This window comes from Nyctereutes procyonoides, unplaced genomic scaffold (genome assembly GCF_905146905.1).
Source record: "Nyctereutes procyonoides isolate TBG_1078 unplaced genomic scaffold, NYPRO_anot_genome, whole genome shotgun sequence".
Lineage (NCBI taxonomy): Eukaryota > Metazoa > Chordata > Mammalia > Carnivora > Canidae > Nyctereutes > Nyctereutes procyonoides.
In genome coordinates this window covers 70,261,803-70,275,513 of record NW_026575146.1, presented here as the reverse complement: position 1 = coordinate 70,275,513, position 13,711 = coordinate 70,261,803, and positions in this window count along the sequence as shown.

Below are 13,711 nucleotides of genomic sequence, written 5' to 3'. Positions count from 1 at the left end.
CATGGTAGCACTAGAGAAACTGTACTAATGAAGATGGACATCAGGGAGAACAGTATATCATGGGCTCTCAAGAAATAGAGAAATCTGAGCATCCCTGGGTGGCTCAGCGGCTTAGCACCTGCCTTCGGCCCAGGGCGTGATCCTGGAGTCACAGGACTGAGCTCCACGTCAGGCTCCCTGCATGGAGCCTGGTTCTCCCTCTGCCTATGTCTCTCTCTCTCTGTGTGTGTGTCTCTCATGAATAAATAAATAAAATCTTAAAAATAAAAGAAATAAAGAAATTTTTGTTACTAGTAAGTTACACATACGGAGAATATACCTGACCAAATGGGTTTGACAAGTCGCAAATTTACTGCCTCAGATAACTGTTATGGGTGTTCTTCTCCTGAAAAAAGCAAGTCCATAAAGACTAGGAGACCTAAGTTGTTTAAATTCCCAAATCTCAAATAAATAAATAAATTCCTAAATCTCAACAAAATATCAAAAACCATACAAAGAGGAAAAAGGCATGTTGAAAGAAACAAAATACATCTGCAGAAATTGGCTGTATGTAATAGACATCTATATTACGTGATACACAATTAAAGTAACTATCTTAATAATAATCAAATAGCTAAAAGAGTAAATAGATGAATTAAACAAAATATTGAAACTACATTAGAACAAAATCAAAATATCAGTGAGACAGAAACTATAATCAAGGAACATAAAAAAAGGAACAAAAAAAATGAGAGCTGAATAGTGCAAATAATTGCATTTGAAAATTCATTAGAGGATTAATAATAACTTGATCGAGCAAAATAAAGAAAAAACTTGAAGATAATTCATTAAAATTATCAAGTTAGAGGGAGCACAAAATAAAAATAGGGATATCAAAGAGACCAATATACACATCAAAGGGCCCCAATGAGATAAAGACAAAGAAAAGGGGGCAGAGAGCTTATATGAAGAATTAATGGCTTGAGGAAAGAAACACGCCTACAAAAATCAAGAAGCACAAGGAGTTCCAAATAAAATAAACTGAAAGACATCTACGTAGATACACAATATAATCAACAATCAAGTATCACAAACAAAAAGAGAAATTTAAAAGGAACAAGAGTATGCAACCCAGAGTGTACAAGAGATTCTACAGCATTATCACTGGATTTTCAGCAACAACCCTGTATAAAAAAAACAGTACAGAATCTATTAATAATCATGAATGAAGAAATATTATCAACCAGGAATACTCTCAAATTGAAAGACAAGTAAAAAGTTTCCCAGAGAACTATTTGGTATAATTTTATCACCACTAGACTATCCCAACAGGAAATGCTCAGTGTCTTTCAAGTTCAATGATACAAGAGTCTAGACACAAACAAACAAACAAAAAAAAAAAAAAATCACCTTTCACACATTGTATATACCAACATAGAATTTTCTAGCATTTTCATACTGTAGCACAAATCACCTTCTTATACACCAAAGAATCAGAAAAAGAAACATGAATAGTCCAAAAAATAGCGGAGGGAAGGAAATTTTAACATACAACATAATCATCAAAATAGAATATAATAGCAAGGGGCACCTGAGTGGCTCAGTCAGTTGAATGTTCAACTCTTGATTTTGGCTCAGGCCAGGTCACAGGACTTGAGCTCCACAAAAAGGCTCTGTGCTCAGTGTGGAGTCTGCTTAGGGTTCTCTCTCTCCCTTCCCCTCTATCCCTCCCCCTTGCTCTTACTCTCTAAATAAATATTTCTTAGAAAACAGGATATAGCAAAAAAAAAAAAAAAGCAAAACAAAAGGAAGAGTTGGTTTTTTGAAAAGATCAAGAAAAGCGACACACTTTTTAACTACATCAAGTAAAAGTAACACTCAACTAAAGCCACATAAAATGGATCCCATAGAAATAAAAGATGCCTCAAAAGAGACCTACAATTACGAAGTAGATTTAAAAAAAGGCAACCAAAAAACTGAAAGAAATTGCCTAGCCCAGTTAAATTTTTGGGTAATTCAAGGAACTATTCAATGAAAACTTACATCAATTTCAAACACTACCAAGGAATGAAGAAAAGAGAATTCATCAGATCACTTTCTATGACACTAGCCTTACTCCGGTACCAAAGCCAAAGACACTACATGTAAAGAATACAACTACCCAAGATGAATATTCATGCAAAAGTCCATGATAAAATACAGCAATCTGAGGGGTGCCTGGGTGGCTCAGTTGTTAACGCATCAGACTCTTGGTTTCTACTCAAGTCATAATCTCAGGGTCTTGAGATCCAGCCCCTTTGGGTTTAGTGCTCAACAGAAGTCCGCTTGGGATTCTTTCTCTCCCTCCCCTTCTGTCTCTCCCATTGGTTGTTCTCTAAATAAATAAATAAGTAAATAAAGTCTTTATTTTTTTAAAGATTTTACTTATTTATTCATGAGGGACAGAGAGAGAGAGAGGCAGAAACATAGGCAGAGGGGAGGAGAAGCAGGCTCCATGCAAAGAGCCCAATGTGGACTCGATCCCGTGGGACTCGATCCCAGGATTCCACGATCACATCCTGAGCCAAAGGCAGTTGCTCAACCACTGAGCCACCCAGGTGTCCCAATAAATAAAGTCTTTAATAAAAAATAAAATACAGCAAACAGATGGCAAAAGCACATTTTAAAATTCTAAAGCATGAACAAATGGGAATACTTCCTCAAATTCATTAGTTTCAACATATTGAAAACAATATATAAGACTACTCCCAATAGCAGAATAAAGATTAAAAATAACATGATCATTTGAATTAACATGGAAAAAGAATCTGACCATATTCAACACTGTTCCACGATAAAGACTCAACAAAGGGGATCCCTGGGTGGCGCAGTGGTTTAGCGCCTGCCTTTGGCCCAGGAAGCGATCCTGGAGACCCGGGATCGAATCCCACGTCGGGCTCCCGGTGCATGGAGCCTGCTTCTCCCTCTGCCTGTGTCTCTGCCTCTCTCTCTCTCTGTGTCTGACTATCATAAATAAATAAAAAATTTAAAAAAAAAAAAGACTCCACAAAGTAGGAAGAGAAGGTAACCACCTCAATGAGGTAAAAGCCATATATGAAAATCCTACAGGTAAAAGAATAATCTAGTGAGACTAAAAGCTTTTTTTCTCTGATCAGGTGCAAAAGAATGAAGTAAATTCAACACTTCCATTCAACATACTACTTGATGTTCTACTTAGAACAATTAGATGACAAAAATCAATAAAAGGCATCCAAATTGGAAAAGAAAAAGTAGTTATTTCTGTTCATAAAACACATGCTATTATATATAGAAAAGCCTAAAGAATCTACATTTTAAAAACCTAAGGGCCCCTTAATTAATGGCTCATTCAGTCAAGTGTCTGCCTTCGGCTCAGGTCATGATGCCAGGTCCTGGGATCTACTCAGTGTCAGGCTCCCTGCTCAGTAGGGAATCGGCTTCTCCCTCTTTCTCTCCTTCTCCCCCTACTCATGCTGCTCCCATCAAGCAAATGAATAGTCTTTTTTAAAAAATAAACAAATGGACACCTGGGTGGCTCAGCGGTTGGGCATCTGCCTTTGGCTCAGAGTGTGATCCTGGAGTCCCAGGATCGAGTCCCACATCAGGCTTCCTGCGAGGAGCCTGCTTCTCCCTCTGCCTGTGTCCTGTCTCTCAGGAATAAATAAATAATAAAATCTTAAAAAAAAAATAAAGAAAGAAAGAAAGAAAAGTGTAGCATAAATATACCATGGAGTATTTTTCCAGTTTGAGTAAGAAATAGATTTTGTGACATGATACAACTTGGGTAAACCATGAAAACATTAAGTGAAGTAAATGACTCACAAAAAGACAGATACCATAGGATTCCACGTAAGTGAGATGGATGCATTGTGGTGGCTGCTCAGAAAAAAAACTGAGTGCTTATTCAAGCACTGGAGAGACTATATAGCTGCAGATAAACATCAGAGAGAGTAACGTATCATAGGCTCTAAAGAAGAAACAGAGCGTTTTCTAACTAGGATATTACAAAAATGCAGGCATTACACATCCCCAGAATATGTCTGACAGGCCCAGGATTATGCAGGATTATGCAGACTAATACAGTTGACTGTTATTTCTGCTCTCCAGTACAAAGCAAGTCTATAAAGACTGAGGTTTTTTTTTATTTAATCCCTAAATCTCAGCAAAAGATCACAGGCGTACAAATAGAAAAATGTGTTCCAATCATAGGAACAAAATGAAACTCAAGACTCGCCCTAAATTAATAGAGAATATATTTTTTTAAGATTTTAATTCATGAGAGACACACAGAGAGAGGCAGAGACACAGGCAGAGAGAGAGGCAGAGAGAGAGAAGCAGGCTCCATGCAGGGAGCCCAACGTGGGACTCGACCCCGGGTCTCCAGGATCACGCCCTGGGCCCAAGGCAGGCACCAAACTGCTGAGCCACCCAGGAGTCCCAAATTAATAAAGAGTATTACCTGACAAAGATTTCAAAGTAACGATCATTACAGTGCTCATGAAGAAAGCAAAGAAGTAAATAAATGGTATCTGGAAAACTATGCATGACCAAAATAAAAATCCAAACAGATAGAGGGTATAAAAAAACTAAATAGAAATTGGGAGCTGAAGAGTTAATAACTGAATTTAAAAATACACTACGGGGTCAGAAACAGACTTCATCACGCAGAACAAAGAATCAAACATCTTAACGGCCCCTTGTTTTAAATTATCCACTGATAAGAATGAAGAAAATATGGAGGACAGAGCCTAATGGACTTATGGGACACTAACAATGAAGCAATTTATATATTAAGGGGTTCCCATAAAAATAAGAGTGAAATGGGCAGAAAACGTACATAAGAACTAATGGCTTATACTTCCCACATTTATGGAAAGAAACAAATTCAAGTAACTCCATGAATTCTAAGCAGGATAAATGTGAAGACATGAACACAGTGACACATCATAACTAACCTATTGAAAAGTACAGGTGGGGACGCCTAAGTGGCTCAGAGGTTGAGCTGGAGTCCCGGGATCGAGTCCCACATCAGGCTCCCTGCATGGAGCTTGCTTCTCCTTCTGCCTATGTCTCTGTCTCTCTTTCTCTGTCTCTCATGAATAAATAATTAAAAAAAAAAAGTACAGGTGAAAAGAGAATTTTGAAACAGCATGACAAAAGCAACTCATGAGAGAAAGCTCCTGTAAGATTATTAGTGAGATTCTCAGCAGACCCAACAGGAAGAGGTGCATGGGACAATATATTCAAGCACTGACAGATAAAACATATATACCAAGAATACTCTATCTGGCAAAACGGTCTTAATATGGAGAAAAGACTTTCCCAGGTAAAAACCCTGGAAGTTTACCACTACATCTACAGAGAAAAATTTTTTCAAATGTGAAAATGTCTTTCAGGGATCTCAGGTTTAAATTAGTTTTTTTGTTTGTTTGTTTAAGATTTTATTTATTTATTCATGAGAGACACAGAAAGAGAGAGAGAAAGGCAGAAACACAGGCAGAGGGAGAAGCAGGTTCCATGCAGGGAGCCTGACATGGGACTCGATCCCAGGTCTCCAGGATAACACTCTGGGCTGAAGATGGCGCTAAACCACTGAGCCACCCAGGCTGCCCTCTAAATGTTTTAATATGTCTTGGTATCAGGTCATCACTTGACATTCTGTCTTGAAATGTGTGTCAAAAAAATAATCTATCTCCCTTGTCAACTGCATTGTAATAAATCTCGTCAGATCATTCAACATATCCATTTTTTAGTCCTTTGTCATTTATACTTATTGTTCTGATGCCCTATATAATGTGTTTCATCTTCAAGGGGATTTGTGAAAAGGAATTTTGATAAACACAGATTTCTGTTATCATGGCGATCATAAAACTAAGCTGACAAGAATTTCCTGGATGAACGGGAAAACTGCATTCCAACTGAATCGGAATTACTAACACGAGACTGAATGAATTGAGGAAGATGCTTATGGATTTTATGACTCTTGCCTAAAACACTGGTGGTTCTCTAATGTTTGCTCTCCTGAACTTAAGAAAACTTTTTCTCTTAAGATATATATGATTTACAGAAAGTTGGTAAAATATTCCTTTCTGAAGAAACTGAAATATTTATCTTATCTCCCTGATCCCTCGAAAAGTCAGAAATTGGATTATTTCTTTCATGACACTTATAAGAATTCGATAAATCTGAATAGGAATAAATCCGATAGGAATCTGTTCTCCTTGCAACAAGTCACTTTTGGAAGCACTGGTCATATTCACAAGGCTTTGAATGGAATGTCGTATTTGAGAGAGGCAGGTACACATTCAGATATGACCACACTTAAGAAACTAAGGTTGACTTGGGCAGCCCAGGTGGCTCAGCGGTTTAACTCTGCATTCGACCCAGGGAATGATCCTGGAGACCTGGGGTCGAGTCCCACATTGGGCTCCCTGCATGGAGCCTGCTTCTCCCTCTGCCTGTGTCTCTGCCTCGCTTTGTTTCTCTCATGAATAAATAAATAAAATCTTAAAAAAAAAAAAAAAGAAAAAGAAGCTAAGATTGACTTTATGGAACCAATAAAAGGCCCTTGGAAATGGTGGCCTCATAACTTGTTTACAGAGTGCTCAGCAGCCTTACCAGGTAAGTAAAGGATGTCATGTCTTGGCAGGTATAGGAACCTCAGGATATTCAGAAGACATCAGGAAGAGAGGAATTCACCCAAATCACAAGTATTACAAGCAAATCTAATGGCAAATATTTGATTTGTCTTCTGACTTCAAGATACTATTAAAGTTCAGTCTAAAATTCCTTGTAGAAAGTTGCAGCAGGGGCACCTCACCTGGCTGGCTCAGTTGGTGGGGCATGTGACTCTTGATCTCAGGATTCTGAATCCAAGCCCCACATCAGGTGTAATGTTCACTTAAAAATAAAATCTTAGGGAAAAAAAGAAAAAGTTCCAGCAAAGCACACTTAAAAGAACCTATACATGCTCAAACACTATTCTTGCTGTGCTTATGTGAATAATTAGCCCAAATGTGTTTAACCTGGAATTCTGTTACAAATGAGGTAGTCTTCAACATCTTTGATAGAAATGAGGGTAATTTCAGAGAGAAAAACTATGTTTTAATAGCACATGTTTGTAGATGTCAGATTCTAGTTCTGATCATCTCTATAAAATAAAACAAAGAACATAAAACATAAAACAGAGCTGGGTGGTTCAGTGGTTGAGTATCTGCCTTTGGCCCAGGGCGTGATCCTGGAGTCCTGGGATTGAATCCCACATCAGGCTCCCTGCATGGAGTCTGCTTCTCCCTCTGCCTCTTTCTCTGTGTCTCTCATGAATAAATAAAACAGAGCTGAATCCTGAATTCTACTTGCCTCCTCAAAAATCTGGCTACGACTCTACAACCGGAGGTTTCTCATTTTTCTCTCATTGTCTTGACTTGGAATCACTGGAAACCAAAACTGCCCTTTTTCCTGAAGCCAGATAATTTGAACTTCAGAGAAATTGCTACTATAGCCCATGTTTATACAATCTTCATGCCTGATGGTGTATGGGCTACTCAGAAAGACCCCCGGAGACCTCTGAAGAACACACCAGAATTCATCAGACTGCTTCTGCCTGCTCCCACTCCACTGGAGGATACTTCAAGCCTGACATCTAAAAATCCTCTCACTGGCAGCATTCAGGAGCACTCAGACACTGGGTTTTTAATTTGCTCTAACCATTAACCTGTGTTTTTCTTTTGCTTCCACAGAAATGTCTCTTAATAATTACCTGATTGGGGATCCCTGGGTGGCGCAGCGGTTTGGCGCCTGCCTTTGGCCCAGGGCGCGATCCTGGAGACCCGGGATCGAATCCCACATCGGGCTCCCGGTGCATGGAGCCTGCTTCTCCCTCTGCCTGTGTCTCTGCCTCTCTCTCTCTCTGTGACTATCATAAAAAAATAAAAAAATAAAAAATAATAATAATTACCTGATTGCTTGCATAATATAAGCCTAACTTTAAGAGTCCACCTCCAGGACCGCCTCCTGAAATGAGACAACTTCAACCGAACTAACCTATTCTGAAGACTAAGACTGGTTCATAAGACACTAAACAAACTTCTCACCTAAGGTCCAGAGCAGAACAGTTAAACTCCATCTAGAATGAAACAATGCTGATCTATGCTGTTTTTCTAAGAAAATTTTTGTCAAAAGGAGAGATTTTGCAATTGCCACTAACTCCTTCCCAACCTATAATGCATGATCCACTAAAAGACAAGTTCTAGAGTTTATATACCAGTACATTCATGAGAGTCCTACATGGAAATCTATCCACACACCCATTAACAGTAAAAGGAGGCAACTGATTGTTTCATATTCACACAACGGATTTGTATTCTGATGAATGATGCACAATAACACGCAGTAATTCACAAACAACATAGGGAAAGAAAAAAGCTAAATACAAAAGAGATCCCAGTGCCTGAATACATTTATATAAAGCATAAAAATGAAGACAACAATCTATTGCTTTACATGTTAAAAGAGTGCTGAGCTTTGGGGAAAGTTCCTGAGGAGCTAGAGAAAAATTTTACAGGACCAGCAATATTCTCTTTCTTGATCTCAGTGGTTTTGGAAATGTAATTAGGTCGCAAATTCCACTCAGCTATTTACTTATGATTTGTACAAGTGGCTTTATTTTTAAGATACACTCATTCTTACAAAAAACTGGAAATAAGTAAACAGATTAGTGTCAAAAATACTTATATAGGCAAGATTGAAATCAAAGGTATGAAGTAGGGCAGCCCGGGTGGCTCGGTGGTTTAGCGCTGCCTTTGGCCCAGGGTGTGATCCTGGAGACCCGGGATAGAGTCCCATGTCAGCTTTCTGCATGGAGCCTGCTTCTCCCTCTGCCTGTGTCTCTGCCTCTCTCTCTCTTTGTGTGTGTCTCTCATGAATAAATAAATAAAATCTTAAAAAAATAAAATAAAATAAAATAAAAATAAAGGTATGAAGTAACTTCAAACTGTGACCACCATATGTCATTATGAAATGTTGAAAACTTAACATTCCAAGTAACAGAATAAAATATAGAATTATTTTCTTAAAAAAAATTATTTTCTTAAAATGCAGAGGAAAAATCAAGAAAGAAGTAATAGGAAAAGCATAAAAAATTGATAAACCGGGATGCCAGGGTGGCTCAGCGGTTGGGTGCCTTCTTTCAGCCCAGGGCATGGTCCTGGAGTCCCCGGATCGGGTCCCACATCGGACTCCCTGCATGGAGCCTGCTTCTCCCTCTGTGTTTCTGCCTCTCTCTGTGTGTGTCTCTCATGAATAAATAATAAAATCTTTAAAAAAAATCTGAACATTAAAAAAAATTGATAAACCTTTACTATATGCATCAGAATATATAAACAAACAAACAACCCAAATGTTCCTGGTACCATCAAACTTTGCTTGAATATATTCCACTGGAATATTCCTAGAGCTGTAACCATAATAGGATTAAAGTGAAGAAAAACAAACATGCAGTGATAACCAATCAAACAACCAAAATGGCAGTATATCATATAGAATACTCTTTAACACTGAAGGAGTTTTTCATGGTTAGTAATAGTGTTATTTCTCTAAATGTATACTGCTTGCTGGAAAACAAGTCTACATGACGGAAAACAAACGATCTGTATATTTACATACATAAATATACACACGTGTGTGTATATATATGCATATGTGTATGCATGATGAAAAATAATCTGTTTACATAAATATATATGTATATTTATATACATATATAAATACATATACATATGCATATAGTTATACAGGGAAAAGCTGATTTTTAAGTCCTGAGACATAAAAACATTGATCCCTGGTGGGGGTGAAATCATCCAAGATGGTGAAATGGGTAGCTCCCACTTCAGTCTTTCTCACAGAATGCTCAACTAGCAACTATCCACACAAGACACCATCAGGCACAACTCAGTACTCAGGAGTGAGGCTGAAGCACCCTTGGAGTGCAGAGATCAAGGCTTCTTTCTATCTCTTGCTATTATGAAGACATATCAAACTTCAATGAACTGTGCGCATTTCCTCCTTAAACAGCAACAGGTAAAACTACTGAAAATTGAGAATGTTCCTCTGTTTTATTTTAATGCAAGAATGATGCCCTGGTGCGTCGGAACCGGGGTCCAGTGAGGACAGCCGCTCGTCCCAGGAAACGGGGCACAGCCAGAAAGGGGGCCATCCCCTCATCCATCACGCAACACACATTCGTGGGGAACCAGGTACTAAACCATTCGTAAACCACCTGCTTCTGGGTCAGGGTTTCAGACGTAGCAGAGCAGCTCCCTCGCTGTGATCTATTGAAAGTCAGCCCTTGACACAAGGGTTTGTAAAATAAAAATAATGACAAAACAAAAAAAATGAAGAAAAAAAATGATGCCCTCAACACATACTTCATGGTGACCTTTATCAGTGTTAATGCAAACAGTATCTTCATTCAGATTTTCTTCACACGTTGCACATAAGTGTCCTTAATCTCCCATGGAAAAGTAGGTATAAGTGGATTCCCTACTGTACAAGCGCCCCTCGTGTCTGTGAGACAGCAATAATCAAGCAAATGATTTTACATGCACACCAGCAATGAAGGCATGAAATAATTTTAGTGAATTTAATACTCAATATGGTCAAAAGGAAACACACGGTCTTAAAAAGTGGGGCTTTCCTCGAGATATTTTATATCCTCAATCTCTTCCGGCATTAAAATTTCACTATGGGTAATTGTCCCAGTCTGGTTATATCCATCATAACATCCTTCCTGCCCTTCACTCTCCATCAACTTCCTAGTCATTCATTAAGAATAAATACTCAGGGCCACTGCTTCCATATCACTCTAAGGAAAGAATATTCCTTTTTTTTTTTTAATTTATTTATTCATGAGAGACAGAGAGGCAGAGACACAGGCAGAGGGAGAAGCAGGCTCCATGCAGGGAGCCCGATGTGGAACTTGATTCCAGGACTCCGGGATCACGCACTGAGCCAAAGGCAGACTCTCAACTGCTGAGCCACCCAGGCATCCCAAAGGAAAGAATATTCTTTACCTGTCTTTGCCAATAAGTGTAGGGTATCAGAAGACATAACTGAAAGATACCAAATGATTATTGCACTTGCTATATTTACATGCATATACATTAAAATGCTAATGTACAAAACTAATGTCCATCATAGCACATCAGTAGAAGGGAGAAAGAGGAAGCAACCAGACTTTACTTTTCCATGGAGACAAAAATGGACCAAACTACATTTTCCAGTGCTCCAGAAGCCAGTTAGAAGAACACAGCACCTCCAGACAAATACAGATGAAGAAGAGCCACATTGAAGAGAAAAGATGAGTTTATGACACTTGCCCACAATAGTTACTCACCCTACCTAGAGTTCCATAACAAGATTGTGAGAAAACTCGCACCTCTCCTCAGGAGACAAAGACATAAATGACCTCTGTGTTTAATGATCTGGTTTTGTGCAGCTCCCTGACAGACTTCTTATCATGCTTGACATGGAGGGCTGAGGGAAATGGAAGCACCCTCTGAATGCACCATGGTGGCCACTCAGAGAAAATATGAGTACTTATTCAAGCACCAGGGAAACTGCAAAGCTAAAAGCGAACATCAGGGAGAGGAGAAATCACAGGCTCTAAAGAAGAAAAAAAAACGCTCTTATAGGTGGAAAATTATAAAAACTCAGACATTACACATCCCCAGAACATGTCTGACAAGCCCCAGAATTAGTAGCACAGCTGTTATTTGTGTTCTCTTGTACAAAACAAGTACCTAAAGCCTGGGACCCAGAGGCTGTTTCTCTTGTTTGAATTCCCAAATTTCAATAAAAGATCACAAAGCATATGGAAAAACAGAATACGTTCCTATCAAAGAAACAAAATAAAATGCCCAAACTGGCCCTAAATAAATAGAGAACCATTAATTACCTACAAAGAATTTAAATAACCATTATAAAGATACCCATAGAAGAAGAAGAAGAAAGAGATAGGAAAGTAACTGATATCAGGAAAACTATACATGATCAAAATAAACACCCAAAGAGCTAACAAGTATGAGACAACCAAACAGAAATTGGGAGCTGAAAAGTACAATTACTGAATTTAAAAATAAACTGAAGAATCAGCAACATACTTGATCAAGCAGAAGAAAGAAGCAGACATCTTTAAGATGCCTTGTTTTGTATTATCTATGAAGAACAAAGAAAAATGTGGAAAAGGATGGAGCCCAAGGGACTCATGGGATACTAATGAGTGGACCAATATGTACATTAAGGGGATTCCCAAAAGAAGAGGAGAGTGAAAGGAACATAGACTTTACATGAAAAACTAAAAGCTGGTACTTTCTACCTTTCTGGAAAGAGTCAAATTCAACAAGCTCAGTAAATTCAAAGCAGGATAAATGTCAAGACATGAACAAAGTGACACACTGTAAGTAACCTAGCAAAAATCACAGGTGAAAAAAGAAATTTGAAACGGCATGAGAAAAGCAACTTATCCTATATGATTATTAGTGGGATTCTAAGCAGAGAATAATTTCTTATAAAAGAAATGCATGGGACTATATATTCAGGTGATGAGATCAAAAAACATCAACCAAGAATACTCTATCTGGCAAAACTGTAAAACTGTTTTGCAAAAATGGAGCAATGAAGGCTTTCCCAAGTAACAACCCTTAGAACTTTAACAGTTAACCTGCCCTACAAGACACATCAAGGGGAGTCCTTCCAGGGGAAATAAAAGGATTCTAAACAGTAACCAAAATCATACAAAAGTATGAAGCTCTCTCCTAAATATAAATATTTACATTGGGGCACCTGGGTGGCTCAGTCAGTTAAAGCATCTACCTTCACTCACAAGTCATGATTTGGGAGTCCTGGAATCAAGCCCGTCAGGCTCCCTGCTCAGCAGGGAGTCTGCTTCTCCCTTTGTCCCTCCCCCTGTGAGCACATGCTTTCTCTCAAATAAATTAAATCTTTTAAAATAAATAAATAAGTACACATTCACATAATTATAGAAATCTATGGTGCTATAATGCTACAGGATTTTTTTTAAAATAAAAGTATAAAAATCATTAAGTCTGGGACGTCTGGGTGGCTCAGTGGTTAGGCGTCTGCCTTTGGCTCAGGACATGATCCTGGAATCCCAGGATGGAGTCCCACACATCAGGCTCTCTGCATGGAGCCTGCCTCTCCCTCTGCCTGTGTCTCTGCCTCTCTGTGTGTCTCTCATGAATAAATAGATAAAATTTAAAAAAAAAAAAGTTCCTTCAATTCAAAAAGTGTTTCTCTCATGCAAAGAGAACATAAATTCTTCAATAAATAGTTAATGAAATTAATTCTATTACTATGACAACTAGACATGATAAAACATTCACTAACCACTAACCATGGAAAGAAATACGGGAGTCACAAACAACGTATGGGTAATATTTAGACAAATATGTACATAATTTTCTTGGCAAAAGACATATAATTGATCCATATTTGAGTTGAACCCACATCGTCTTAAAATGAGATGAAAACGGTTACCTCAAAAATGTAATATGTAGGTAAAAAGCAAAAACACAACTAACTAATATGTTAAAAGTCCCATAGAGGGCACCTGGGTATCTCAGTGGTTGAGTGCCTTCAGCTCAGTTCATGATCTGGCTCAGGTTGTGATCCCCGCGTCCTGGCATTGAGTCCCATA